The following is a 5,308-nucleotide window of genomic DNA, read 5'->3' as shown; positions in this document are numbered from 1 at the left end:
ATGAGAGTGCCTGGAAACGTGCTGATAGATTCTCTTCAGTGGTAATATTCTGCCCCTCTCAGACATTCGAGGCGTCTGAGGACTCCCTGAGAAGGTTCCTTGACTCCTGCTTCACCACACACGGTAAGAGACGTCTCACTCTGAACGCAGTAATAATTCTGTATAATCCTGATCTCTTCATATGTAAGGGTGCCACCTTTTTCACCAAAAAGTACAGGCCAAGTGGCTTCGGGGCTTAACACAACATTTGATTTTGCCTCTGTTATTCCTCCTGGACATGTATGAATAACCTTAGAAGTGGTTGGTACTGTGGCGCTGTTGCGGCGATCCGAACAAGAGGCCCACCGTGACAGGGAAGACCATGGGGAAGCCAAGATGGATGTCACGGGTGGCTCTGCAGGACATAAACATAGCAGTAAAGAATATGAATATCATGTGACACGAGCCCCTCTTCAAGGTCGCTATTCACACGACATGAAATAAAGAGTCCACAGTCCAATTATGAATTGTGCAGAATAACAACTGGAGGTGCCCGATTGTACTTTACAAATTCTCATTTCTTTCACACCTTCAATGTTATACTCTTACCAGGAGATACTCTACTTTTCCGACCTCTGAATGTCTTCAGTCTCAGTTATCTTATAGAGGGTCCATGGGCTAGGCGCTCTCGACTTATTAACGGTATTCACTCAAGTTTCTTATTTTGCTCTCGGGCCTCATAAGCTGCTTCCCATCTTTTTCTGTGGCAGGAGACCCATTACTCCACGCTCACCTTAGCGCAGGAACGTCTGCCTCCTCAACTACATTTTTTCAACTCTCCACTCTAAACTACCCAAGTCTCTCAACCACGTCACTCACGCAGTTAAAGGGATACACACACAAGACTCACTCACAACAGTCATCCATATTCATACACATTACAGCTTCGGGTCATTACACTGTGCTTTAGGCCCCTCGTACTCATAGCCCCACCAGCACCTATTCCTCCACATATTGGGGCAGTAGCCCCTCTGTCTCCCTAAATAACAGTAGTGCCCCCCTGTAGCTCTATTTAGTAATTATGGCCCCTTTCTGTGACCCTATTTAGAAAAGCTTTACTGTATTCCAAAAAGATGCCCAACAGTCAGAGAAACCCTCATGTAGCTTCATCCCTAACCTTAATAGAGTAAACTTTATTATTACTGTAAAAAAGGTAAGGTCCCCTGGTGCAAGCACCGAGTCGTGTGGCGAAGAGGGTTATTAATAATAATAGTTAATACCTTAATAATGCGGCCCTTTTTTTTCCATTTTCGTTTTTCCTCCCCCCTTTTAAAAAAAACTTTTATTTCAATAATAAAGTAAAAACAAAAACAATAAAGTTTTACTATTTTTTTTTTTTAGTTCCCAGAGGGAACAACAGCTTTTCATGCTTTGATTGCTTCTGCAGTATGATGTAATGCTATAGCATTGAATCATACTGCGACTGGGCAGGCAGTCTAACAAGCCACCCCACAGGGAAGGCTTGATAGGCATTCTGCTAAGACAGCCATGGGGCCTTTCAGAAGGCCACCGGCTGCTATGACACCTGCACCACTCCCTGTGAACATCATTTAGGGGATTTAAATGCCACAGTCAGGATTGACAGCAGCATTTAAAGGGTTAACTGCCCCCATCAGTCACACGGCTGCGTGTCAGCTGTAAGAATCAGACGACACCTTTGTCGTATGAAGAGAGATCGCTGCGCAATCTCTCTTCATACATACCTTGACGCTGCAGGATGTAAATGTATGTTTTATAGTGTTAAAGGGTTAAAATAAATGTTTCAGGGCTTTAATAGCGGTGAGCCAGGTAAGTGGCTGCTGGAACGGTTAGGATATATGAGGGCACAACACGTCATATATATATATTAGCTTGTTACCCACTACTTTGTCTGCTTACAGTTTTTTTTTTTAATCTAATCTGTGTTTTGCTGTTTATTGAAACGTAAATAGTTGAAATAGTGATAAAGCACAAAACTTCTCTAGATATTTTTACTTTAGCTATGTGGAAATCTATGGTCATGCATCTCTAGGGAGGTGCATATACACACTGATTACCACTAGAGATGAGCGAGCACCAAAATGCTCGAGTGCTCGTTACACGAGTCGAACTTTCAGTGATGCTCGAGAGTTCGTTTCGAGTAACAAACCCCATTGAAGTCAATGGGCGACCCGAGCATTTTTGTATATCGCCGATGCTCGCTAAGGTTTTCATTTGTGAAAATCTGGGCAATTCAAGAAAGTGATGGGAACGACACAGCAACGGATAGGGCAGGCGAGGGGCAACATGTTGGGCTGCATCTCAAGTTCCCAGGTCCCACTATTAAGCCACAATAGTGGCAAGAGTGAGACCCCCCCCCCCTTCCCCCATAAAGATCGTTCTCCTCTGCCACAGCTGTAACAGCTGTGGCAGAGAAGAACGTTGTTAGCCCATTGAATTCAATGGAGCCGGCAATGCAGCCGGCTCCATTGAAAGCAATGGGCTGCCGGCGATCGCGGGATGAATTGAATTAAATATTTAAGCCCTTCCCTGCAATTCATCCAGAAATGTGTAAAAATAAAAAAAATATATACTCGCCTTGTCCCGGCAGAACGATGTTAGCCCATTGAATTCAATGGAGCCGGCAATACAGCCGGCTCCATTGAAAGCAATGGGCTGCCGGCGATCGCGGGATGAATTGTCGGGAAGGGCTTAAATATATAAGCCCTTCCTTGCAATTCATCCAGAAATGTGTAAAAAAAAAAAAAATATATATATATATATATACTCACCTGGTCCCGGCAGACGGAGTTCAGCGCGGCCAGCTGCAGTTCTCCTGAACTGCTCTGAACAGCTGTGAGTAGTATTCAGCTGCCGGGGATTTAAAATTTATGAATTCATGAATGGGTGAGTGAGTGCTGCCTCTGATTGGCTCAGCTGTCATTCAGCTGAGAGCTGCCCCTGAGCCAATCAGAGGCAGCACTCACTCACCCATTCATGAATTCATGAATGGGTGTGAGTGAGAGATGCCTCTGATTGGTCAGGCTGTGACCAATCAGAGCAGCTCATTCAGCAGGCGGGGGGATTTTAAATCCCCGGCAGCTGAATACTACTCACAGCTGTTCAGAGCAGTTCAGGAGGACTGCAGCCGGCCGCGCTGAACTCCGTCTGCCGGGACCAGGTGAGTATATATTTTTTTAAATTTTTACACATTTCTGGATAAATTGCAGGGAAGGGCTTATATATTTAAGCCCTTCCCGACAATTCATCCCGCAATTGCCGGCAGCCTATTGCTTTCTATGGAGCCGGCTGTATTGCCGGCTCCATTGAATTCAATGGTCAGTGCTCGTTTAATCGAGACGAGTACCGCGTGGTGCTCGTCTTGAGTAACGAGCATCTTGAGCACCCTTAGGCCTCCCTTACACAGGGCGTTTGTAGAAATGCAGCGTTTTGCAACGCTGCGTTTACTGCAGATTCCGCCCCGTTTCAGCAGCGCTGGCATACTTTATGCCAGCGTTTTGGCTGCGTTTTCAGCTCGGCTGAAAACGCAGCCAAGAATGCTGAAAAGAAAAAGAAAAGTAAATACTCACCTAGCCGCTGCAGTCCGTGTCGCGGCCGCTGCTTTCTCCTGCTGATCCGGGTTTCCTCTGCACTCAGAAGTCTATTGCCGGAGACCAGGTTTGAGAACCCCGGCTCCGGCAATAGAGTGCTGTGATTGGTTGTCGGCGCTTGCTCAATGCCCAATCACAGCCCTTCTTTGGCTGTCTCAGCCAATCAGAGCTTGCCGGCGCTGATTGGCTGAGACAGTCAATGAAGGGCTGTGATTGGGCGCCGACAACCAATCACAGCACTCTATTGCCGGAGCCGGGGTTCTCAAACCTGGCCTCCGGCAATAGACTTCTGAGTGCAGAGGAAGCCTGGATCAGCGGCAGAGACCAGCGGCCGCGACCTGGACTGCAGCGGCTAGGAGAGTATTTACTTTCTTTTTTTCCTCTAGCCTAGCTGGGGCAGATTTTCGGGGTGAGGGCTTCTATTACAAGCCCTCACCCCGAAAATCGGCGAGCGGTTAACGCTGCCAAAAACGCGGCACCAAGTGTTGCCGCGTTTTCATCAGTGCTGAAACCGCTGCCCATTCATTTCAATGGGTGACGCAGGGCTGAAAACGGCCCAAAGTAGAACATGCATCGCTGTCAAAGCGCAGCGTTGGAAGGCGCTGCGTTTTCAGCCCTGTGTGAGCAGCCCCATTGAAATGAATGGGAGTGTTGTACAGCGTTTAGCGCTGGGCTGAAAAGGCAGCGCTAAACGCTGTATAAAACGCCCTGTGTGAGGGAGGCCTTATACTCGAACGAGTATGCTCGCTCATCTCTAATTACCACCACTCGTATAGTGGTACGAGCTTTTACTGGTGCCTTAGCTATTAACCTTAGGTGTTGGGGACAGTACCGTAGGCTACTGTAAGCACCTCACTATTAGGTGATAGAGACAGTACTATAGCCTACTGTAAGTGCGTCTGAATGCGGCAGATGCAGCAATTGTTTGCATCAGCCTCACCTTATATGTATTTGTTTGTTTGTCCACTGTCACTGGTCTAAAGAAATTATATTTTAAACTTCATTTAATAAAAGTTATATTTTAAAGGGGTCCTCTTCAGTGACACTGTATATAACCCATTGGGACTTCCTCTGCCCCTTTGACGCCCGTATTTCCTAATTATATTTGAAAAACACAGTGATTCACTGCAATCATACAAAAGTTGAGTTTTTAGCGGTTCCTCTGACTGATGATGGGAGCGACATTTTTCCATCAGAACAACAGATACCAACAGTTTCCTCCTTCCATTTCAGCGCTTCGCAATGCCTACATTTTTTATTCAATCTCCCTATGATTACTTATTGATGATTAAAGGAGATGTCCCGCGCCGAAACGGGTTTTTTTTTTTTTAAACCCCCCCCCCCGTTCGGCGCGAGACAACCCCGATGCAGGGGTTAAAAAAACCACCCGCACAGCGCTTACCTGAATCCCGGCGGTCCGGCGTCTTCATACTCACCTGCTGAAGATGGCCGCCGGGATCCTCTATCTTCATGGACCGCAGGGCTTCTGTGCGGTCCATTGCCGATTCCAGCCTCCTGATTGGCTGGAATCGGCACGTGACGGGGCGGAGCTACACGGAGCTACACGGAGCCCCATAGAGAAGAGGAGAAGACCCGGACTGCGCAAGCGCGGCTAATTTGGCCATCGGAGGGCGAAAATTAGTCGGCACCATGGAGACGAGGACGCTAGCAACGGAGCAGGTAAGTATAAAACTTTTTAT

Source organism: Eleutherodactylus coqui, chromosome 8 (assembly GCF_035609145.1).
Source record: "Eleutherodactylus coqui strain aEleCoq1 chromosome 8, aEleCoq1.hap1, whole genome shotgun sequence".
Taxonomy (NCBI): Eukaryota; Metazoa; Chordata; class Amphibia; order Anura; family Eleutherodactylidae; genus Eleutherodactylus; species Eleutherodactylus coqui.
The sequence above is the reverse complement of the archived record's forward strand: the minus strand, read 5'-3'. Positions refer to the sequence as shown.